General features: G+C 41.9%; 1 non-coding gene across 1 annotated transcript; it reads right to left on the bottom strand.

Annotated features, from left to right (window-relative positions):
- Positions 1-10,736: 10,736 nt before the first annotated feature.
- Trnai-uau (transfer RNA isoleucine (anticodon UAU)) lies at positions 10,737-10,810 on the bottom strand. Its single transcript has one exon. It is a non-coding gene; the product is annotated as a tRNA-Ile (tRNA).
- Between the last annotated feature and the right edge of the window lie 15,982 nt (positions 10,811-26,792).

Raw genomic sequence — 26,792 nt, 5'->3', positions numbered from 1 at the left:
GCGGAATTGGAAAACCGCCAACAAGAAGCGGATTTCCCAAATCGATTTTGTGGTGTTCCATGACCTCCCAGAAACGGTATTGGGAAATCGGTTTACGTAATCCGGTTTTGGGTGCACCATGTAAACAGGGTGAATATATGATGCTGTTTCGCTAGATTAGATTAGATTAGTTTTTCGTTCCATAGATCCGTGTTGAGGAGATCCTCGTGGATGTGGAACATGTCACTTTTTTTAAACTGAAATAACAATACTAATACTATGAATATATACAACACATCATTTGTTTCTATTAAAAAATTCGTCAATGGAGTAGAAGGAGTTGGCCACTAGTAAGTCTTTCAGGCTCCTTTTAAACTGATCTTTATTTGTAACTAAATTTTTTATGTTTGCTGGCAAATTATTGAAAATGAGTGTTCTGAGTAGTGGACCCCCTTTTGAACTAAAGTAAGTGCTTTTAAGTCCTTGTGCAGATCATTTTTGTTCCTGGTATTGTATGTATGAACTGAACTGTTTGTTGGAAAAAAAGATATATTAATTAGGACAAATTTCATTAAGGAGTAAATATACTGAGAGGCAGTAGTTAGTATACCCAGTTCTCTGAAGAGGTTTCTACAAGACGTCCGTGAGTTTACTCCATAAATAATACGTATTACACGCTTTTGGACTCTGAAAACTTTTGTTTGACTTGAAGAGTTACCCCAAAATATTATACCATATGACATTATGGAATGAAAGTAGGCGAAGTATGCAAGCTTTTGCACTTTTATGTCGCCTATGTCTGCTAACACTCGAATTGCAAATACAGATTTGTTAAGGCGTTTCTGCAGTTCTGTGGTGTGCTCCTCCCAACTGAATTTATTATCAAGTTGTAATCCCAGGAATTTAAGACTGTCAACCTCTTCTATCTGCTCTTCTTCGTACTTTATGCATATGCTGGGTGGAATCCTCTTACAGGTTCTGAATTGCATATAGTGAGTCTTTTCAAAGTTTAATGTCAGTGAGTTGGCTTTAAACCATTTATTAATATCCATGAAAATATCATTAGCAGATCTTTCTAGAACTACACTCGACATACTATTTATTGCAATACTTGTGTCATCTGCAAACAAACGTTCATGACGTCATAAGGAAGGCATATGAGTCTAAACTAACGTTATATGTTGACGATAGTCCGTAACTTGCCATTTGACTTAAGTGACGTTACTCACTTGTCTCCAAAGCCACTGGTGTGGGATAACAATAATAATAATAATAATAATAATAATAGCTTTATTCAACATCGAATGATACACTGCACATGTACAAAGAAACAGTAATGATTAAGTTATTTGTACAATGCACAAGACACATCTTCTGAATACATCATTAATTTACAACAAAATTACAATACGATGTTTACTGATTTCTATTCACATAATTTCACAAAGCATTTGTTGTTCTTCATGTAACTATGGTACTCTTCTGATGTGTAAAAGTACGTTTTACTAAAAATTTCTTAAGCTGATGTTTCAGTTTAACTGTAGGAAGAGCCATGACTGCACTAGGCAGCGCATTACCTAATTTTATACCTGCGTACTGAGGCCCCTTTTCGTAAAGTGCTGTTCTGTGGCTGACAATGTAAAATCATTCTTTATTTATAGTATTGTACTGGTGGAAATACGCATAAGTGTTTGAGTGCAGTCTTTTCACAAGCAGTATAGCTATTAGAATGTATGTATTTATAACAGTTAACACCTCTGTTTTTGGAAACAAGGCCGGCCGAAGTGGCCGTGCGGTTAAAGGCGCTGCAGTCTGGAACCGCAAGGCCGCTACGGTCGCAGGTTCGAATCCTGCCTCGGGCATGGCTGTTTGTGATGTCCTTAGGTTAGTTAGGTTTAACTAGTTCTAAGTTCTAGGGGACTAATGACCTCCGCAGTTGAGTCCCATAGTGCTCAGAGCCATTTGAACCATTTTTTGGAAACAAGTTGCGGCAAGATTCCTTATATTCTGCTCCACAGATTATTCTCACACCCTTTTTTGAAGAATGAGTAGCTTATCTAGATTAGGTTTGGTTGTTGCCTCCCAAATTTCAATACTGTAGTTCAAGTGAGAGGAGAAAAGAGCATGGTATGCAGTCTTTAGGACTACAGTGTCTTTAAAGAACTTGCTAATAGTACTGATAGCAAAAATATTTTTTGACAACTTAGTTGCTAGGGAATCAATATGTGTGTCCCATTTCTGGTTGCTTTAGATTGTTACACCAAATAATTTTACACTAGACTCTTTCTTTACCAATTCGTTGCCAATGTATAATTTAATTTCATTATTCAAACTACTTTTGTTAAACTCCATCAAACATGTTTTACTGGTGCTTACATTTAAGTGACTTTCATTAAAAAATTGAACAATTTCTTTTGTCACATTATTACACTTGGCCTCTAGTTCATTACATGATTCCGTTTTACACACAATGGACGTGTCATCGGCATACAGAACAATTTGGGAATTTATAGTACAGTATTTAATATCATTTACATAGATCAAGAACAGAAGGGGGCAGAACACCGAGCTCTGGGGCACGCCATATTTTATGCAAGTGATCTCTGATTGGTAGACACCACTTTCCGTTTTAAGCAGAATAAACAGTTTTCTATTGTTCATATAACACTTTATCAGGTCATAAGCAGCGCCTCTAATGCCCATGTTCCATAGCTTGTCTAATAGTATGTCAACATTCACACAATTAAAGGCTTTTTCCAGGTCTAGGTATACACCTGCCACATGTTCTTTGCTTTCGATACCACCTAACACCCCTTCAATTAGCTGAGCAGCTGCAGTGCTGGTTGATCTTGGTTCCACTTGAGTTTGTATACGTGGTTGTTATAAAGTTTCCATTCTTTATGCGGTATTTATTTATTAACAACTTGTAGAAGTAGTTACTGTAATTTCTTAACGATCAATGAGCATTTTTAAGAATCTCACAGATTCTGCTTAAAGGTTATGTCGTAATTTATTGTATGTTTTATGAATTGTCTGTTTTTACAGTGTTGATATCTTTAAAAATATTGGGTATCAGATGTATCAATATTTGAAAAAGTATATCTCGATATATCGAAAAATACGGATATGTCGATATATCGACGTAAAGGAATATTAGGTTCGTATGAGCAGTTGCCAGCGGGCTTGTGCGCATGCGCAGAGGTGAATTCGCGTATGAGCAGTGCCTTCCTCCCGCTTCTGGCTACTTTGAAGCGTGGCCGTTTGCTGTATGAGCAGTAGTAACAAGTAGCCAGATGCTACCCGGAAAAATTTTTCCGGCGCGCCCAAAAGCTGCCAGTTTCGCGCATGCGCAGAGCAAGCTGAGTTATAGTGGGGGATCCTTCCCCAGATGACCCGTGTACATGTTTCGTGCCCTCGTAATATTGCTGGTCTCTTCGTTTACAGCTCCCACGTCAAATGAAATCAAAACAGATTTCTGTGGCCGGGAGCCATCAAGTGAATTAATATACATTCTCATAACCATGAAAGACCAAAATAAGTTAGTAGTTTCAATTTTCTGATTTTATATTATTTCCACATTATTAGCAATCAACCATTAATGTCTTAATGTCGTCCCAAATTTTCATTTTGGGACGAATGACATTATATCATAATAAAGAACCAAACATGAGAATACAGTACTGGACCTCCAAGAAAATTGGTATGACGAAAACCACATAAAAAGCTGAATATCAGGTACTTTAGAGTGCATCTGGACATAGAAATGTGCAATTAGAGCGGAATGAAGCATTTTAGTACGGTTTATGAAATTCCAATGCTGCTGGCATAGTCTTTCACGTCACGTTCCTTTTATGACACTGTAAGATCTCTTAATGCTATATACGTACGAACATACGTAAACATTTACTTCAAGTTGACTAAGTAGGCAAATTTGGTAAGTAGTTTTGAACTAAATATTTTGTTTCAAATATAATGACAGCTGTAGCAGAATTTTACAAATCTGCCGTCTGTGAAAGTGTTTTTCGAAAACAAGGCACTTGTCCAGTACTTCCTCTAAGCCTGAAGTTATTTCTTAATTTGTGTTTACGTCTTAAATTTACAGAATGCCATTCTATGATAAACTGTAGACTGGCAGGATACCCTTTTTTATCGTTTTAACTCCCCACATGGCTTCATATTTATTCCAGAGTAGAATGGCTCAAATGGCTTTGTGCACTATGCGATTTAACTTCTGAGTTCATCAGTCGCCTAGAACTTAGAACTAATTAAACCTAACTAAGCTAAGGACATCACACACATCCATGCCCGAGGCAGGATTTGAACCTGCGACCGTAGCGGTCGCTCGGTTCCAGACTGCAGCGCCTACAACCGCACGGCCACTCCGGCCGGCTAGAGTAAAATATAAACTGTCAGTTGTACAGTTTCTTTTCCTCACAGACAACCTTGTTAATTTTTTACACATTTTGAAATAGTCATGAAATTTATTATCTTTTATTCCGGGCCGGCCGCGGTGGTCTCGCGGTTCTAGGCGCGCAGTCCGGAACCGTGCGACTGCTACGGTCGCAGGTTCGAATCCTGCCTCGGGCATGGATGTGTGTGATGTCCTTAGGTTAGTTAGGTTTAAGTAGTTCTAAGTTCTAGGGGACTGATAACCACAGCAGTTGAGTCCCATAGTGCTCAGAGCCATTTGAACCAAGCCATTTTATTCCGGTGTAAGCTACACAGGAAACTTTTTTTTTTTGCAAGAAATTTGTATTCCATCCTACTAGCTTTTTGCAGTGCTGTGTACATGTAAATCTGTTTGAAATGGTACATAACAATATTGCAGAGTACGAATTAAAAAAAAAAAAAGAATGTGTCAAAGTCACCTCTTAGCAAAATGTTATGGTACTTTGAGCTGTGGAGTCTAATTTTGAAATGATATTTTGCCAAGAACTGCTTCCTTATTAGCATCCTTTATCTGGGTGGGATATGATAAAACAATTGCTCTAAGTACAACTCTGTATGTCCTCTCAACAACATGCCGCAGGGCTGCACATGGTCACGTGATGCCCCATCACGCACGAAATTCCACCAGAAATGCGACGAAAAGCGTATGAGCAGAGCAAGCACTGGGTGCCTACGTCACTGCAGCTGCGCATGCGCAATACAGCCTGTTGTCTGGCGCTGTCTAGTAACTGCTCAAACGAACCTATTGTCGCACCTACCTATCAAAATATCGGTTGCACATTGTAAATATACTGCCTGTTATAGAGCTGTTTATTTACGTATTGATTTATTATTTGCTATTAGGTACACCAACAAGCTAGCAGGGTGCCTATCCCCCATCGAGCAAGAATTGAAAACGATGCACGTTCGTTCACACTTGGCGATAACCACTTTGCTCACAATGGTAACTGCATGTAAGTGGCACAATAACAGGTGTCCGATGGGTCCGTTGTTCGGTTTCGTCACATATCGGATTTGACCGGAACACACTGTGTCGGCTTCCCAGTTTTTCCATTTCTGCAAATGCGAGCGACTTAGCAGTTGTAGTTTCAATATTGCGTGGCGACGGTAAACGTTGCTGTATATGTTGGTAGCGCTGAGCGGCGATTATTTCAACATTTCTCCTCACACGTGCCCGCCCACCGCAAAGACCAATCTTGACATTTCGATTTTTGTTCATCATTTTTAGCCACTGTTTTTGAAGGATTCCGATGTGATGAAATAGCACACTAATTGTGTCAAAAATTGTTTTTTAACGCATGTGGTATGCTATGTCTTCACATCGGAAGGATATCTTGTTATTCCATTCATGACACCCTCGCCCACCTCTCCCCCCAGTGCAATTGGACTTTTTCTTTTGTGCCACATATACTTGCTTCACACAGCAAAGAGGAAAACCGAATGTGATGAAAGCTCAAAAAGTAGTAAGACTTCTTCACACAGTGAAACCAAATTAGTTTCTACTACAGTTTCAAAAGAACAACGTGAAATATTTACTAAAAATATAATACATAATATAATCTGACAAAATATAATATAAAATAAAAATGTCGGCTCTCGTTATCGCCGTTTTGCTATCGATATGAAGGGGAAAGGATATAGCAGATTATATCAATATACTTAGACTTTGTCAACAGCTCTATTTCAGACCGTAAAGTCCGTTCTACACGGGACGCGTGAGCTTGCAAGATTAGCCATGGTGCACCACTTCCGCCGGCGCCTACTGTGTAGACGAGGCCAATTGAACGAGATTCACGCGTACGATCGCTAGAAGGTGCATTGGGATAGATCCTATTCTCACGCGCATGTAGGTGCTTCGCGCATGCGCAGACGATCAAGTGGGGAGCACAGCTAACAAACGGAACGAATTTCTGTGTGAACTGTGTAACTCGCTGCCTCTCAGTGAAACGTAGTAGAGCAGGTTGTTTGCCTCAAAAAAATTAATGCGTATAATATCTGCAATTTTCGGTAAGTACCGGGTGATCAAAAAGTCAGCATAAATTTGAAAACTGAATAAATCACGGAATAATGTAGATAGAGAGGTAAAAATTGACACACCTGCTTGGAATGACATGGGGTTTTATTAGAACCAAAAAAAATACAAAAGTTCAAAAAATGTCCGACAGATGGCGCTTCATCTGATCAGAATAGCAATAATTAGCATAATAAAGTAAGTCAAATCAAAGATGATGTTCTTTACAGGAAATGCTCAATATGTCCACCATCATTCCTCAACAATAGCTGTAGTCGAGGAATAACGTTGTGAACAGCACTGTAAAGCATGTCCGGGATTATGGTGAGGCATTGGCGTCGGATGTTGTCTATCAGCATCCCTAGAGATGTCGGTCGATCACGATACACTTGCGACTTCAGGTAACCCCAAAGCCAATAATCGCACGGACTGAGGTCTGGGGACGTGGGAGGCCAAGCATGACGAAAGTGGCGGTTGAGCACACGATCATCACCAAACGACGCGTCTAGCAATATGGGGTGGAGCGCCATCCTGCATAAACGTCGTACGTTCCAGCAGGTGTTTATCAGCCAGGCTGGGGATGATGCGATTCTGTAACATATCGGCGTACCTCTCACCTGTCACGGTAGCAGTTACAAAACAAGAATCACGCATTTCCTCGAAGAAAGAAGGCCCGATAAATACAACCCATACCGTGACTTTCTCGTCGTGCAATGGAGTTTCCACGGCAGTTCTAGGATTTTCGGTAGCCCAAATTCTGCAGTTGTGGGCGTTGACAGACCCTCGGAGCGTGAAATGAGCTTCTTCGGTCCACAACACGTTACTCAACCAGTCGTCATCTTCCGCCACCTTTTGAAACGCCCACACCGCAAATGCCCTCCGCTTCACTAAATCGCCAGGTAACAGTTCACGATGCCGATGGATTTTGTACGGATAGCATCGGAGGGAACGCCTAAGTGCCAACCAAACGGTAGTGTATGGAATGCTGGTGCGACTGCACGAGCGCTGACTTCCCCGTGCATAGACGAACCCGCTACAGTCTCCATTTCTTCCTGAACTGTCTCAGCAGCATTACGCCTTGTGCTCGGTCGGCCACTACGGGCTCTATCGTCTAAACAACCCGTGGCTTCGAACTTCGAAATCATTCTCGCCACAGCTGCATTTGTCAACGGACCTTTACCCGTTCGAATTCCCTTCCTATGGCGATAGGATCGTAACGCTGAACTAGCACATTCCCCATTCTGATAATACAGCTTCACTAAAAGCGCCTTTTCAGGTAACGTCAACATGCTGCGACTGCTGGCGCATCTGATTCTCTCTCTCTCTCTCATTACAACTCCTTTTATACACGATTGTCATGCGCAGTTACTGACGTTTTGCTGTCCAGCGCCATCTGTCGGACATTTTGTGAACTTTGTTTTTTTTTTTGTTCTAATAAAACCCCATGTCATCCCATGCTATCTACATTATTCCGTGGTTTATTAAGTTTTCAAATTTATACTGACTTTTTGATCACCCGGTGTTATTTGAAGCTTTATCTCGGTTACACAGTTTATCAAAAGCTACTGCTATTCTAAGTCATTCCTCTTCAGTTGTTGGAGTCTGTAAGAAAATAGAAGTGAAGTGAAAGTTCTCATTTTTTTATTTGATCCGGTGATACAAGAAACAAGTACCTTCAAATACTTGTCCCTCAAAGAGTTACCGATTTCACAGCAGACTTCTATTACCGGTTTAGACAGACTCGAAACTGAAATAAGAAGCAGAAACAACAAGCCCTTGTAAGATTCGCCAGTCGTCAGAAATAGCAATGTAATTGTTAACGTGGAAAGGAATAAAATATGACAATTTTCAGCTAATATAGTTGAACAAACAATAGTATGAAAAAATATAAAATTAAAGTCTTGCTTTGTGCTTGGTAAATTGCTTCCCTCATAACGGTGTCTGTCAAGCGAATATTGGGCTTAATGAAGGATGACAGCTTGTCGAAACATGCTGCATCGATTCTCACAAAATTTTAAACTGTAATGGATCATCCAGCCTCAACTCCTTCACCAGTAAGGAACAACAGACCTTCTTTGAAGCAATGGCCGAACTCGGCAGCTTCTATTTTTGCCTTGTCTTTCTTCCGATTTTTCTCTATGATGAAAGACGAAGCTACGGTAATAAGAGCCAAAGCGATATCTTCTTCCTTCCTTCTGAGCCTTGTCTTCTGAAAGTATTTAAACGGTTTTTATAACGAGGGCATTTACACATGTGAGCGACTTATAGTTTCATATAAACTGCGTGAAAGCAATTAATGCAGCGTCATAGTGACCATGTAAAGTACAAATAAATGTAGTGCCTTCAGAAAAAGACATAAAATACCCGAAAGTCTCGGAAGTGAGCTAAGCCGTCGATCCACGTGCTGGAAGTTGTCAACAAACATCAAACACGCAGACGACGTGCTAGACACGTGCCGTATAAACGCGTTTTTGTGGTTGGACGTTCTACCGCATGGAATGCTGCAGTAGACAACGACTTTCTTGCGAGAATCGCACGTCTGGTAAAACGCGCTTTAAAGTTTCGAGGTGCTGTAAAATCACAAAATCAAACCGTCAGCACGTTTTCTCCATCCAGCAATGAAGAACTTAATGAAAAGTGATTGACAATAATTCCCACTGATTTCCCGAAGTTGGAATTGCATAAACCACTGAAGAATGTGTAGGCGGGTAGGCGGTTGAAGAAAGCGAGGAGTTCGGGATCAGTTGCACTTTCCTTATTCCCTAGCACAAACCGCAGAGATCCACGTGAATATGAGTGGAGAGCAAAGAGTATTCGTTGTGGAGGAATATACCTAAGAATAGTGACAACAGCAAAAACAATTTACCCTCTGTATTAAAGGATGAAGAGCAGTTATTGATAGTTCAAGGTGCGAAGAGAGACACAGATGATTTACAAAGTTGATGCTGCCAGCAGAGAGAAATAGGTTTAATAACTGTTAGATTAACGCAGAAAGCTAACAAAGAAATTAAAAGTTATCAAAATAACACTGACTACATTGTTGTCCTTAGCTGTTTAAACCAAGAAGGTAAGTGAGTAATGTAACCAGGAAAGAATAATAAGAACAGTGCTATTAATACTTACAAGGTAAAGAATTCTCAGGCAAACAGTGTTAGCAGTTAATAAAATGAAATAAAATAAAATTAATGTAACATAAGGGTAATAAGTGAAGGAAAAATAAAAAACAATTACTGAGTTACAATTACGAAAAAATATGAAGATACGAAGATAGTTCTAAAGCTGATACAATTTCAGGATAATATTTAGCGTACAAGCGATGTTACATCAGATTAAAATTAAACTAGGGCGAAAAGTGTTAAGCTTTCCACTTAATGCTATTCAATTCTGTTATGTGTTCTTTTCCATGTGAATAGCTTCTTTGTGTCAATAGCAGCCCAGATTTGTGGATTCGCGAACGTTCCGATATTGTGAAGGCTGCCTCGGAATTTTCCATGTGTTTGAAGTCAATATACAGACTCTGAATTGAATTACAGGACCTCTGTTATGCTTCTGTAGCTCTTTTACCTGTCCCCAAGAAACTTAAACAAGCCATTATTGAAACATCTGCTGTAGGTTGTCTGCTCCGATGCAGAACGTTCAAGGATACAGGCAATTTTCTGAGGTAAGTCATAGCATTGCTGAGTTGCTTTTGAGACTCAAATGTGATCTAATGTTGGACCGAAAATGATTGTCTTCAACAAAAAATAATGGCACAGCTGTGTAATTTCTAATGCAATTTTTAATCTTCCTAGAAGCTGTTCAACATTGCCCACACAAAAAATGCTTATTATGTATGGATCCAACACGCTATGTTATTACTAAATCATGTTCTTTGGAAACCTACCCCACGCTGCACGGGATGGAGTTCACAATTCTAAGACTTGTAGACGCGCTTGACCTCCTGATGCCGCCATACACAAATTGATATGGCACGATTTTTATCTGGTGGGCAGCACTGAGGAATCTGACCTGGGCGGCCTCCCTTTAGAAGTTGGTCTGTCCTTTGGGACAAATCCGGCGTCCACAAATGACTTCCCACATCACCTGACAGAGGGCTCATTCACTTCATGTACAGAGACGTGCAGCTCATTAAATCAAGAACATGCTACTAAATATATATGAAGATAATGACTGTTCTCGAAAGAACAGGTATCATTGATGACCGTGCAGCATCTCTAGAATAAATGATAATTAATTGAAACCCTCAGTTGCCGACAGCTGTTGTTGATATACCTCGATGTGGACAGCTGAAAATGTGTGCCCCGAGCGGGACTCGAACCCGGGATCTCCTGCTTATATGGCAGACGCTCTATCCATCTGAGCCATCGAGGACACAGATGAATAGCGCCACTGCAGGGACTTATCCCTTGCACGCTTTTACTGGAATCGTCACCTTCTTGTGCGCGAGTAATGAGTGGATGGGCAAATATCTATTAGGTACATTACGTATGTAGATTGTGGACAGTTGGGAATGTGGGTCTCACGGGAGCGTGCAAGGGATAAGTCCCTGCAGTCGCGCTTTCATCTGTGTCCTGGGTGGCGCAGGTGGATAGAATGTCTGCCATGTAAGCAGGAGATCCCGGATTCGAGTCCTGGTCGGGGCATACATTTTCAGCTGTCCCCATCGAGGTATATCAACGACACCTTTCCGCAGCTGAGGGCTTCAATTAATTATCATTTATGCTACTAAATAGTTAGGGGAAAAGATTACAGTCCAAGAGAAAAGATACGATGCACCATGAAGGAATTATTTGAATGGGATGGGAAAGCAGTGGATGTGATGAATATTTGCCGACAGACAAATGATTACAATTTCAGAAAAAAAATGGATCGTTTATTTGAGAGAAAGAGCTTCACAAACTGAACAAGTCAATAACGCGTTGTTCCTCCTCTGGCTCTTATGCAAGCAGTTATTCCGCATGGCACTGATTGACAGAGTTGTTGGATGTCCTCCTGAGGGATATCGTGCAAAACTCCGTCCAACGGGCTCATTGGATCGTCAAAATCCAGGCTGGTTGGAGGGCACTGTGAGAGGTTGGCAAGCATGAAGACAAACAGAAGAAACTCTCGCTGTGTGCTGACGAACGTTATCCTGATGAAATGTAAGCCCAGGGTGGCTCTCCATGAAGGACAGCAAAATGGGGCGAAGAATACCGCCGACGTGCTGCTGTGCTGTACGGTTGCTGTGACTAACGACCAAAGATGTCCTGCTGTGAAAAGAAATGGCTCCCAGATCGTCACTCCTAGTTGTCGGGCCGTTTGGCAGGGGACAGTCAGGTTGATATCCCACTGCTGTTTGGGGAAACTCGAGACACGTCTTTGCTGGTCACCAGCGCTCATTTAGAAGCAGTACTCATCACTGAAGACAATTCTACTCCAGTCAAAGAGATTCCAGGCTCAAGACTAGTCTGGAGATGCCCTGGACAGCAGTGGGATACCAATTTGAGTGCTGCCCGCCACTTGGCCCAACAGCCAGGAGTGATAATGTGGGGTGCCATTTCTTTTCGTAGCAGCACCTCTTTCGTTGTCTTCTGCTGCATCCTTACAGCACAACGGTATGTCGACGATATTCTATGGCCCATTTTCTTGCCCTCCATGGGATGCCATCCTGGGCTTACATTAGCAGCAAGATAATGCCTGTCCACAAATGGCGAGAGTCTCTATTGCTTGGCTTGCCAAACCCTACTTTGGCCAGCAACATCGCCGGATCTCTCCCCAAACAAGAACATTTGGAGCATCATGGGCAGGGCCTTCCAACCATTTCGGGATTTTGGCGATCTAACGCGGCAGTTGGGCATAATTTGCCACGATATTCCTCAGGAAGACATCCAACAACTCGATCAACCAACACCAAGGCGAATAACTGCTTGCGTTAGGGCCAAAGATGGATCAACACGTTACTGACTTGCTCAATATGTGAAGCTCTTCCTCTTGAATAAATCATCCAATTTTTCTGAAATTGTAATCATTTGTTTGTCTGTCCGTGACATCATATCTACCAATTTCCGTCCAATTCAGGTAATTCCCCGGCGGTGCATTGCTTTTCTTTGTCTTCATATGTATTCTCATTAAAAACTAAACTCCTCCCGCACAGGCCATGAAAGCTCATAGGTACCGACTGGCCGCCGTGTCATCCTCAGCCCACAGGCGTCACTGGATGCAGATATGGAGGGGCATGTGGTCAGCACTCCGCTCTCCCGGCCGTATTTCAGTATCCCAGACCGGAGCTGCTACTTTTCAATCAAGTAGCTCCTCAATTTGCCTCACAAGGGCTGAGTGCACCCCGCTTGCCAACAGCACTCGGCAGGCCCATCGAAGTGCTAGCCCAGCCCGACAGCGCTTAACTCCGGTCATCTGACGTGAACCGCTGTTACCAGTGCGGCAAGGCCGAAGGCTGTATTATCACTACCCATAATAGAATCATACAAACATATAAATTGACGCAATGAAATAGAAATATGAAAGGTATCAGCTCAACATTCGGCTGACGTGTTTTAGAGTAAACTATCACATTTCCATTTTAGTTAGTGCTGTTCTATGTAATAATAGTACCCCAACTTTTCATTTACTAATCTTGTTACAAGTAGTGACGAAGCAACACAATAAAATCCTCCAGGGTTTCACAGGCCAGAAACTTATACCACTCCAAGACTTTTATACAACAGCAACTACAATCGGATTAGCATATTAGATCCAATACACTGCCTGATACACATCGATGTATTTCCCTGTAAATCATGACTAAAAATTATCGTTGATGACGACAGAAATATTATAGTGACTAATAAAACAGGAGAACTCCTTGCAGAAAATGTAAATGAAATTTGTAATAGGTTCACAGCTGGTCCATTTTCAATAAAACTGCATTGAACATAACAAAAAACAGTGCCATGAAATTCAGTCTGATGTGGGTGAATGACACTGTTAATTTAAACGTGAATGGTCTTTAGTCCGAACACTGATTTGATGCAGCTCTCTATGCTACTCTATCCTGTACAAGTCTCTTCATCAGCAAATAACTTTTGTTACACAAATCCTTTTGAATGTGCTTACTGTATTCATATCATAGTCTACGTTTTTTTATCCCCCCCTCCCCACCCCACTCACACACATCCCTCCAATAATAAACTGGTGATCATCAGTGTCTCACAATATTTCGGCGGTCCATCTGGTCGCCATCTTCAGGTGAGCAGGCCGTCGCACTATCTCGCCAGAACTGAAATCAAACACGCCGCAGCGGCTCCTTTACACACTGACCGTGGGTCCAACGCACGCGCGCGAACAGAGCTGCCCTCTAGGGACAGGCATAACAGCACACCGATCGTGAAAGCTGGTGGAAACGATAAATCGATATCAAACACCACTGACAGTTTTTGATGACCGAAACAAGGACCGTTCTTTCTTAATGGCAAAATATTGTGTCCAGATGACGATATGTTCCGGCTGGAGACCCTACATGAATACAACCAGTTCCTACGCCGGGAAAGTTTACGGAGCCACATCAAGATCTTCTGCGGGTAGGAGATGTTTGAACTTATAGGGAAGTTCGATAAACTTCGTAAGAAGACGGGGAAGTTGCTGAGCGTCCTCGTTGTTGTGCTGAAATGCCGGAATTAAGGTATAATACCTAAATTTGCCAGAACTATTATTACACTGGGACAAGAATCGTCAACAACATTAAGAAGCGCTTTGTTTTGCCTTAGTAAGGGTGCGCACTCGTTTTACACGTAGACAACTGGATTTCATATCCAAGGATTTATTTTACTTGCATTGGGAAGTTTTGGCGTTAATGTCTGCTGCATCCTGGTATTGGGTTGACAGTTCATCCTGTGCAATATCAGACTGGGACCATACAAACGCTGTTAGTAGGCAATCTTCGAAGTTTCAAGGGCTTTTTTCTCAGTCTACAATAACGGCTGATGACACCCGTCGACATGTTGTGATCAATCTCACAATCAAACAACTGGACGATGGTACGCTAGCAGTATTGGGAAAGGGATTGAATTTTGCCCCTACACCCAGGAATGTTCCTATTACGGAATTCATTTCCTTGACGATCTAGCTGATGAGGTTGGGCAAGAGGTCTCTCATACATTGCGACGGGTGCCACCCCCGCGACGTAACATCTCCTCGCTTGAAAGAGCCGCCATCCGGTCCATCAGAGAAGACCAGGATATAGTAATTCTTCCATCGGACAAGGGCAACGCAACGGCTCTTCTTTAACGGGACTATTATGTGGGTAAAATTGATATTTGGTTGCAGACTCGGCATACCGAAGATTTCAGAATGATCCAACTGAACGTATAAAATGCAAGATGCTTTCACTTTTGAAGAAGAACTCATTATCTGACGATGTTCTTAAAAAACTTCGACCTGGTGCTGCAGTCCCGCCGAGGTTTATAGTTTGCCCAAGGCACACAGGCAAGGAGTTCCTCTTCGGCCTACTGTTAGCAATTAGGGCGCTCCTACTTACAACTTAGCCAAATATTTAGCTTCCACTCTCAGTCCCCACGTCGGAAAATGCGAACACCATATTTCCAATACCCTGGTTTTTATTCAGCGTTTGATGTTTTTGTGTCTCAGTCCCACGGATTTGCTCGTTAGTTTTTATATTGTGTCTCTGTTTAACAGAGTTTCTTGGAACTCTAGCTTCTTAGGAACAACTAAACTTTGTTGCCGTGTGCTGATATCGACATATTTTTTGTTTAATGACAAATACTTTGAAGAAACTTAAGGAGTGGATATGGGGAGTACGTTATCCTCCATTGTCGCCCATTTGTTTATGGAGGATTTTGAGGACATGGCACTGAAGACGGCGTTCTTAAAACCAATTTGTTTCTGGAGATACATCGAAGATACGTTTATGGTATGGCCACTTGGGAGGGATGTTCTGGATCGTTTTCTAGATCATTTTAATTGTCTGCATCCAATATTAAGTTCATGATGGAAGTTGAAAAGGATGGAAGACTCCCGTTTTTAGATGTCTTGGTCTACGGGAGGGATGACAGGCCATTAGGACATAGTGTTTGTCGTAGTCCACGCAAAGGGACCGATATCTTCATGCATCAAGTTTTCATCCATCATATCAATGCAACGGGGTCCTACGTACACTGGTGCAAAGATCTTACGCCATCTCAGATGCAGATAGTTTGATACAAGAAATGGATCTTCTGAAAGTTTTCTTCAAGCAGAATGGTTATACTGACAATCAGATACGTCGTACTCTACAGATTCCACCTTCACGGGAACCAACAGAAGATACAAGCAAATCGGTGGCATTTCTACCTTTGTGGCGAGCTTATCTTCAAAAATAGGAACAATTTTAAAGAAATTTGATACTAAAAGCGTATTCTGTCCCTCAGCTATTACCAGAGCCAAGGACCGATGACCCAGCAGTTTGATCACTTCCCCTCCCCCCCACCCCTCCTCCCCCCCCTCTTTAAACCAACCAACTAACCAACCAGAGCTCTGCTGGGCTTAGTAAAGGATGATTTGGGTTTGAGAAAGCCCGGGGTCTACAAGATTCCTTGCCGTTGCGGAAAAACTATACTGTACAAACGATTCGTACGATCCAGGATCGATGCGTGGAACATCATTATCACACGCGTTTATTTCAGCCAGAAAAAAATCTGCGGTGGTGGAATATTGTCTTACTGAAGGACATAAAATGTAGTACGATGAGACACAAGTAGTTGCTTCTGTGTTGCGGTATTGGGACTGTGTAGTGAAAGAAGCCATTGGAATTCGGTTATCTGACAATGTTATAAACAAAGATAAGGGGTATTCTTTAAGTAAGAGTTGGAACCCTGTTCTGTTTGACATTAAGAAACAACGGTCCTTGTTTCGGTCATTGAAACGTCCCCTTAGAACAATTATACAGGACTGTGCTTAAGCTGACACACAATATTTTTTTTTTTAGCGCAACGCAATTGACTTTCAGAATTCCCTACAAAAGAATGGCCCTGACTAACATTGACCAATGCGTTTCACAAATCACTTACCTCACAAAAATCTTGGTTTCTCCCACTGTGCTTAAGCTGACACACAATATTTTTTTTTTTAGCGCAACGCAATCTGACTTTCAGAATTCCCTACAAAAGAATGGCCCTGACTAACATTGACCTATGCGTTTCACAAATCACTTACCTCACAAAAATCTTGGTTACTCCCACTACTGCAATACAGCGAGCGCCACTACTGCCAGCTAAATAAAAGATTCAAACTACGGAAGGCACTAACTACTGATAGGCATAGTTAGCAAGTGAAAGATTTTGATAGAGAACAACCAATGTATTTACCTCAATAGTCATAATATATATAGCAGTTCATGACAAATTTCAAAACTCCGCCATCTCTCTCCCCACATCCACCACTGCTGGCGGCTCACCTCCAACTGCGCAACGCTACGCGCTGTTCACAGCCAGCTGCCTAACACTACAATGGCGAGTATTACAACAATGCAAAGCAGCCACAGACTGCACACAGCACAGCCAGTGATTTTCATACAGAGGTGGCGTTACCAATAAAAAAACCTAAACAGCCTACTTACACTGTCAATAGCGTTTGATATCGATTCATCGTTTCCGCTAGCTTTCACCACCGGTGCTGTTGTGCCCATAGACTTACTAACAAGGGAACCTCCCCATCGCACCCCCCTCAGATTTAGTTCCAAGTTCGCACAGTGGATAGGCCTTGAAAAACTGAACACAGATCAATCGAGAAAAGAGGAAGAAGTTGTGAGGAACTATGAAAAAAATAAGCAAAATATACAAACTGAGAGGTCCAAGCGCAAGATAGGCAACATCAAGGACAATGTCAGCTCAGGAGCGCCGTGGTCCCGTGATTAGCGTGATCATCTACGGAACGAGTGGTCCTCGGATCAAGTCTTCCCTCGAGTGAAAATTTTACTTTCTTTATTTTCGCAAGGTTATGATCTGTCCGTTCGTTCATTAACGTCTCTGTTCACTGTAATAACTTTAGTGTCTGTGTTTTGCGACCGCACCGCACAACCGTGCGATTAGTAGACGAAAGGACGTGCCTCTCCAATGGGAACCGAAAAACATTTGATCGCAAGGTCATAGGTCAACTGATTCCTCCACATGAAAACACGTCTGATATATTCTATACGACACTAGTGACGGCATGTCCGTCACATGACAGGAATATGTTGTTAACCCACCTAACTTGTACACTTGGCGAATGGGTAAAAAGATTCTTCTACCTTGCCTGATTTAGGTTTTCTTGTGAATACATACTACGGCGCACTTACCTCGCATCGGACGGACGGACAGATAATAATTGTCTGAAAATAAAAAATTAAACTTTTCACTCGAGGGAAGACTTGAACCAAGTACCTCTCGTTCCACAGCTGCTCACGTTAACCACAGGACCACGGCGCTCCTGAGATCTCATTGTCCTTGATGTTGCCTATCTTGCACATGGACTACTCAGTTTATATATTTTGCTCATTTTTTTCATAGTTCCACACAACTTCTTCCTGTTTTCTCGATTGATCTGTGTTCAGTTTTTCAAGGCCTATCCACTGTGCCAACTTACAACTAAATCTGAGGGGGGTGCGATGGGGAGGTTCCCTTGTTAGTTGTGCCTGTTGCTAAGGGCAGCTACGCTCGCACACGCGCGGTGGGACCACGGTCGATGTGTAAAGGAGCCGCCGCTGTGTGTTTCTACATCTCCATCTACATTTACACTCCGCGTGCCGCCTGACGGTGAGTGGCGGAGGCTACTTTGAGTACCTCTATCGTTTCTCCCTTCTAATACAATCTCGCATTGTTCGTGGAAAGAAAGATTGTCGGTATGCCTCTGTGTGGGCTCTAATCTCTCTGATTTTATACTCATGGTCTCTTCGCGAGATATACGTAGGAGGGAGCAATATACTGCTTGACTCTTCGGTGAAGGTATGTTTTCGAAACTTCAACAAAAGCCCGTACCGAGCTACTGAGCGTCTCTCCTGCAGAGTCTTCCACTGGAGTTTGCCATCTCCGTAACGCCTTCGCGATTACTAAATGATCCTGTAACGAAGCGCGCTGCTCTCGGTTGGATCTTCTCTATCTCTTCTATCAACCCTATCTGGTACGGATCCCACACTGGTGTGCAATATTCAAGCAGTGGGCGAACAAATGTAGTGTAACCTACTCCCTTTGTTTTCGGATTGCATTTCCTTAGGATTCTTCCAATGAATCTCAGTCTGGCATCTGCTTTACCAACGATCAACTTTATATGATCATTCCATTTTAAATCACTCCTAATGCGTACTCCCAGATAATTTATGGAATTAACTGCTTTCAGTCGCTGACTGCTATATTGTAGCTAAATGATAAGGGATCTTTCTTTCTATGTATTCTCAGCACATTACACTTGTCTACCTTGAGATTCAATTGCCATTCCCTGCACCATGCGTCAATTCGTTTCAGATCCTCCTGCATTTCAGTACAATTTTCCATTGTTACAACGTCTCGATATACCACAGCATCATCCGCAAAAAGCCTCAGTGAACTTCCGATGTTATCCACAAGGTCATTTACGTATATTGTGAATGGTAACGGTCCTACGACACTCCCCTGTGGCACACCTGAAATCACTCTTACTTCGGAAGACTTCTCTCCATTGAGAATAACATGCTGCGTTCTGTTATCTAGGAACTCTTCAATCCAATAACACAATTGGTCTGATAGTCCATATGCTCTTACTTTGTTCATTAAACGACTGTGGGGAACTGTATCGAACGCCTTGCGGAAGTCAAGAAACACGGCATCTACCCGGGAACCCGTGTCTATGGCCCTCTTGAGTCTCGTGGACGAATAGCGCGAGCTGGGTTTCACACGATCGTCTTTTTCGAAACCCATGCTGATTCCTACAGAGTAGATTTCTAGTCTCCAGAAACGTTATTATACACGAACATAATACGTGTTCCAAAATTCTACAACTGATAGACGTTAGAGATATAGGTCTATAGTTCGACGTCCCTTCTTGAAAACGGGGATGACCTGTGCCTTTTTCCAATCCTTTGGAACGCTACGCTCTTCTAGAGACCTACGGTACACCGCTGCAAGAAGGGGGGCAAGTTCCTTCATGTACTCTGTGTAAAATCGAACTGGTATCCCATCAGGTCCACCGGCCCTTCTTCTTTTGAGCGATTTTAATTGTTTCTCCATCCCTCTGTCGTCTATTTCGATATCTACCATTTTGTCATCTGTGCGACAATCTAGAGAAGGAACTACAGTGCAGCTGTGAAACAGCTTTGGAAAAAGACATTTAGTATTTCGGCCTTTAGTCTGTCATCCTCTGTTTCAGTACCATTTTGGTCACAGAGTGTCTGGGCATTTTGTTTTGATCCACATACCGCTTTGACATAAGACCAACATTTCTTAAAATTTTCTGCCAAGTCAGTACATAGAACTTTACTTTCGAATTCATTGAACGCCTCACGCATAGCCCTCCTCACACTACATTTCGCTTCGGGTAGTTTTTGTTTGTCTGCAAGGCTTTGGCTATGTTTGTGTTTGCTGTGAAGTTCCCTTTGCTTCCGCAGCAGTTTTCTAACTCGGTTGTTGCGCCACGGTGGCTCTTTTCCATCTCTTACGATCTTGCTTGGCACATACTCATCTAATGCATTCAGTTGCGGTGAGATAGTGCGAGGGTCTGCTCACCTGAAGATGGCAGCTAGGTGGACCGCCGAAATATTGTGTCCAGATGACGACATGTACCGGTTTGAGACCCGACATGAATGCAACCAGTTATTACGCCGGGAAAGTTTACGGAGCAACAACATATACCTTCCTTTAGTCAATTTGTGCCATAAATTTCTTGTCTCCCCAATTCCATTCAGCGCCTTCTCATTAGTTACCTGATCTAACGATCACGGGATCGTTTAGTTTGAGAGAGAGCGTTACAGAGATGCTAAACAAACTCCAGTGGCAGATGTTACAAGAGAAGCATTATGCATCATGGAGAGATTTACCAATGAAATTTCGGTACAGCACATTTAATGAGGAGTCGGACAACATATTACTTTCCCCCGCATACATCCCGCGTACTAACCACGAGGAGAAAATTCGAGAAATTCGAGCCAATACAGAGGCTTACCGACAACCATTCTCCCCACGCACTATTCGCGAGTGGAACAGGATTGAAGGGATCAGATAGTGGTACCGAAAGTACCCTCCGCCACTCCCCATTAGGTGGCTTGTGGAGTATGATGTAGATGTAGATGCAATCTTTAGCGTTCTTCTATAGTGCCACATTTCAGAAGCTTCTAATGTCTTCTTGTTTAAACTCTTTATTGTCAGTGCTTCACTTCCATACATACCTACACTCCAGAGAAATACCTTCAGAAAGGACTTCCTAAAACTTAAGTCTTATTCAGTGTTAACAAATTTCTCTTCTTCAGAAACGCTTTTCTTGCCATTTACCAGTCTATACTTTATATCCCACCTATTTCAGCCATTTTACTGCCTAAATAGCAAAACTCATCTACTATTTTAATTGTTTCGCCCTTAATCGAATTCCCTTCATAATTCGACTAAATCCAATAACTTGTTTTGCTTGTGTTGACGTTCATCTTATAACCTCGTTTGAGGGTACCATCCATTCCATTCAGCTGCTCTTCCAAGTTCTTTGCTGTCTCTGAAAGAATTAAAATGTCGTCAGCAATCATGAAAGTTTTTATTTATTCTCCCTGGACTTTTAAATTTCTATTCGAAATTGTTGTTTGGTTTCCTTTACTGCTTGCTCAGTGTACATACGGAATAACATTGGGGTTAGGCTACCCTGTCCAGGTCCATTCTCAATCACTGCTTCCCTTTCATGCCTCTCAACTCTTATGATTGTCGCCTGGTTTCTGTACAAGTTGTAAATAGCCTTTCGATCCCAATATTTTACACTTGCGGCCTCCAGAATACCAACGAGGGTGTTCCAGTCAACATTCTCAAAATCTGTTTCTAAGTCTACAAATGCTATGAATGCAGGATTGCCTTTCCTTAATATATCTGCTAAGATAGGTCATAGGGTCATTATTCCTTCACGTGTTCCTACATTTCTCTGGAATTCAAACTGGTCTACCTCAAGATCACCTTCTAAAAGTTTTTCCATTCTTCTGTGAACAATTAGTATTAATATTTTGCAACCACTGATAGTCCGATAATTTTTACACCTGTCACCAACTGATTTCTTTGGAATTGGAATTACTACATTCTTCTTGAAGCCTGATCGTATTTTACCCGTCTCATACATCTTGCACACCTTTTTTGTCATGGCTGGCTCTCCCAAGGTTATCAGTAGTTCTGACGGAATGTCACCTACTCCTGGGGCCTTTTTTTGACTTGGGTCTTTCAGTGCTCTGTCAAATTCTTCTTGCAGTATCGTATCTCCCATCTCATCTTCATCTACATCCTCTTCCATTTCTATAATATTGTCTTCAAGTTTGTCTCCCTTTTATAAACCATCTTTATACTCCTTCCAGCTTTCAGGTTTCCTTTCTTTGCTAGGGCTTGGTTTTCCATCTGAGCTCTTTATATTCATGCAACTGCTGCTCTTTTCTCCAAAGGCGTCTTTAATTTTCCTATATGTAGTATCTATCTTTCTGTAGTGAAATATGCTTCTAAATTCTTACATTTGTCCTCCATTTTGCACTTCCTGTCGGTCTCATTTTTTAGACGTTTGTATTCCCTTTCACCTGTTCCGTTTCTTTCATTTTTATATTTTCTCCTTTCATCACTTAAATTCAGTATCTCTTGCATTATCCAAGGATTTTTGCTAGGTCTTGTCTTTTTACCTATTTGTTCCCCTGGTGTCTTCACTGTTTCATTTCTTAAAGCTACCCATTCGTCTTCTACTGTATTCCTTTTCTATGTTCTAGTCAACTGTTGCCTAATGCTTCCCTATAAACTTTCAGCAACCTCTGGTTCTTTCAACTTATATAGATCCCATCTCATTTATTTGCTTACTCTTTGCAAATTTCTTCAGTTTTAATCCACAGTTGATAACCATTAAATTGTGGACAGAGTCCACATCTGTACCTGGAAATGTCTTAAAATTTAATATCTGGTTCCGATGTCTCTGACGTCTCTGTCTTACCATTATATAATCAATCTGAAACCCTCCAGTGTCTCAAGGTCTTTTCCATGTATACAATCTTGTTTCGTGATTATTAAACCAATAAACCAAGTGTTAGTGATGATTAAATTGTGCATTGTGCAAAATCCTGCCAGGTGTCTTCCTCTTTCATTTCTTTCCCCCAGTCGATATTCACATACTATTTTTCCTTATCTTCCTTTTTCCCCTAACGCATTTCAGCCCCAGAGCAAACTTAAATTTTCTTCTTCCTTAACTTTCTGAATAATCCCTTTTATCTCAACATACATTTCTTCAATCTCTTTATCTGCGGAGCTTGTTGGCATATAATCTTGTATTAGTGTGGTAGGTACTTACACCATGTGATCAAAAGCATCCGGACACCCCCAAAAACATACGTTTTTCATATTAGGTGCATTGTGCTGCCACTTATTGCCAGGTACTCCATATCAGCGACCTCAGTAGTCATTAGACATCGTGAGAGAGCAGAGTGGAGCGCTCCGCGGAAATCACGGGCTCCGAACGTTGTCAGGTGATTGGGTGTCACTTGTGTCATACGTCTGTACGCGAGATTTCCACACTCCTAAACATCCCTAGGTCCACTGTTTCGGATGTGCTAGTGAAGTGGAAACGTGAAGGGACACGTACAGCACAAAAGCGTGGAGGCCGATCTCGTCTGTTGACTGACAGAGACCGACATCTTTCCAGACCATCACACAGGAATTCCAAACTGCATCAGGATCCACTGCAAGTACTATGACAGTTAGGCAGGGGGTGAGAAAACTTGAATTTCGTGGTCGAGTGGCCGCTCATAAGCCACACATCACGCCGGTAAATGCTAAATGACGCCTCGCTTGGTGTAAGAAGAGTAAACATTGGATGATTGAACAGCGGAAAAACGTTGTGTGGAGTGACGAATCACAGTACACAATGTGGCGAACCGATGGCAGGGTGTGGGTATGGCGAATGCCTGGTGAATGTCATCTGCCAGCGTGTGTAGTGCCATCAGTAAAATTCGGAGGTGGTAGTGTCATGGTGTGGTCGTGTTTTTCGTGGAGGGGGCTTGCACCCTTTGTTGTTTTGCGTGGCACTATCACAGCACAGGCCTACATTGATGTTTTAAGCACCTTCTTGCTTCCCACTGTTGAAGAGCAATTCGGAGACGGCGATTGCATCTTTCAACATGATCGAGCACCTGTTCATAATGCACGGCCTGTGGCGGAGTGGTTACACGACAATAACATCCCTGTAATGGACTGGACTGCACAGAGTCCTGACCTGAATCCTAGAGAACACCTTTGGGATGTTTTGGAACGCCGAGTAAGTGGAGGCCTCACCGATCGACATCGATATCTCTCCTCAGTGCGGTACTCCATGCAGAATGGTCTGCCATTCCCCAAGAAACCTTCCAGCACCTGACTGAATGTATGCCTGCGAGAGTGGAAAATGTCAGTAAGGCTAAGGGTGGGGCAACACGATATTGAATTCCAGTATTTCCAATGGAGGGTGCCACGAACTTGAAGTCATTTTCAGCCAGGTGTCCGGATACTTTTGATCACATAGTGTATGTACGTATGAACATTTCCATATGTACATACAGTTGTTAGCTACGCAGATAAAGGGTGACAATTATTGAACTACATGAAGAAAAACGTAGATTAGTTACAAACTACGGCGTGCACATACTTTATTCAACATGTAAACGTCACTACAGATATTCGGATTTAGGTTATAACATGTTCGATATGCCTGCCATCATTGGCGCGGTGATGTGGCGCAGACTGAAGTGTCGAAACATCGATGCTATCGATGTCCTCCCGAATGGCTGTTTTCACCTGAGCAATGGTTTTCGGGTTGTTGCTGTACACCTTGTCTTTAATATAGCCCCCAAAAAGGGGTCGCATGTGTTCAGATCCGGAGAACATGGCGGCCAATCGAGGCCCATGCCAGTGATCTCTGGGTATCCCAGAGCCAGAGTGCGGTCCGCAAAGTGCTCCTCCAGGGCATCAAACACTCTTCTGCCTCAACGGGGTCGAGCTCCGTCTTGCACGAACCACATCTTGTCGAAATCAGGGTCACTTTGGATAATGTGGATGAAATCATCTTCCAAAACCTTCATTTTCCGTTCGGTAGTCACTGCACCATCAAGGAATATAGCACCGATTATTCCGTGACTGAACACTGCACACCACACAGTCATCTGTTGAGGGTGAAGAAACTGCAGATTCTCAGTTCCCCAAATGCTGTAATTTTGCTTATTGACGAACCCATCCAAATGAAAATCAGCTTCGTTGCCAAACCAAACCATTCAGCACATCCTACATGCTGGGCGGCCAACCATGTAGTTTGAACATCCTAACGCAAACCGTTCAGAAGTTTTGACGATATTATTTCAAATAGTTCAATAGTGGTCTCCCTGTATTGTATGGGTACAAATGCAAAAAAGATGAACGTAGTTCACAACTACAGAAAAGCATCATTAGAATAACAGTCAAAATAATAATTGAGCTTACTGTAAAGATCCGATCAAAACATTGGAACATTTCAACTACAGCATGTAAGTACATTTACCATTCAGTAATGAAAATTTTCGTATATGTCCATGAATAATTGTTGAAGCGGTTAATAGCAACCTCACAATGCACTGTAAAACAAGTTGAGCACGTAATCTTAATTATTATTTTGGCTTTTATTCTTACAATGCTTTTCTGTAATTTGTAAACTATATTCATATTTTATGCATTTGTACCCGGAAAAGAGATGCAAAATGTGTGTACATATGTACTTATCGCACTAATATAAGTTTATATGCCAGTTAGCTCCGCAGATGGTGAAGAGACTGGAGAAATGCATGATGAGATAAAAAAATCATCCAGATGATTAAGGGAGACGAAATTTTAATTGTGGTCTGGGGCTGAAATTCGATAGTGGAAAAAAGAAGATAAGGAAAAATAATAGCCTTTATGCTTTATCACCAGTACTTTCCTTGTCCATATGGGAGTCCAATATGTGTATTTTGTATGACTCATTATATCCTACATTCTTGTTGTAGTGGGCTGACAAGGCAGCCAGTCCACAGAGACGGGTAGCCGAAAGGGCACATGTACACACACGCCGACTGGCGCGAAGTCTGGAACAGGATACGTGATGAATGTGATAAAGAAAAGAACGTAGCTACTAGAACACTTAACCTTTATATCGTCCTTTGGTATACAACTTAGCTGAAGGCTATTCTAACTGTCTCTCGGCAAATGAGAGAAAGGCTTCGTCAGTGTAGTCGCTAGCAACGTCGTCGTACAACTGGGGCGAGTGCTAGTACGTCTCTCGAGACCTGCCGTGTGGTGGCGCTCGGTCTGCGATCACTGACAGTGGCGACACGTGGGTCCGACATGTACTAATGGACCGCGGCCGATTTAAGCTACCACCTAGCAAGTGTGGTGTCTGGCGGTGACACCACACTTGTATTCCTTAGTCACGTCACTGAAAAGTTCTCTGTAATGTTCACACCTTTAGGTTCCTGGAAAGCTTATGGCAATATTTTTTATGGAGAACCATGTAACTAATTATTATGTATTTAACTGGCTTCCAAACTTAAATCATTTATTAATTCCCACATTCTGAAGGAGAAAAAATGTTCTTTTTTTAGTTTCGCTTCACTGATTTTTGGTAACTTGATTTTTAGAAAGAGAAATTCACTCCTGTCATGATCCAGTGATTTCACAAAATTATTAATCAAACCTAGTTCGTTATGTAATCGAGGAAATAAGATTTTGTTAACACTTACAAGTGTTTGATGATTGACATTTGCCTTTCCTGGACTGAATGACACTCTCTTTGGCCAGCCTTTTTCATTGTAATAATTGCTTCTGCCTCTGTTATCTCATATGCATCAGAAGCAGAGAAATTTTGTGTAGCCAAATTGTAATCCAAGTAGAATGGCTATTACTTTAAAATCTGCACATATCTGCCACAAATAGTCATCACATCAGATACTGTATTTAAGAGATGCATGTTCATGTAAATACCGTTCATTCTAATTGTGTAAGCTATAGAAATGGATGGGAAATTAATTCAGTTATGCAGCAAGATCCCTTTCAAGCCGATTTTCCAGAAGTCACTGAACAAACGCTAATTTTCAGGTTTATCTTCCACATCTGTGGCTCCACCAGAGAATCAGTATTGTTACAGAAAATTAGGTCCTTCTGTTTAGAAGATAAATGCTCAA

This window comes from Schistocerca nitens, chromosome 2, assembly GCF_023898315.1.
Source record: "Schistocerca nitens isolate TAMUIC-IGC-003100 chromosome 2, iqSchNite1.1, whole genome shotgun sequence".
In the NCBI taxonomy this organism is placed as follows: Eukaryota; Metazoa; Arthropoda; class Insecta; order Orthoptera; family Acrididae; genus Schistocerca; species Schistocerca nitens.
The sequence above is the reverse complement of the archived record's forward strand: the minus strand, read 5'-3'. Positions and strand labels throughout refer to the sequence as shown.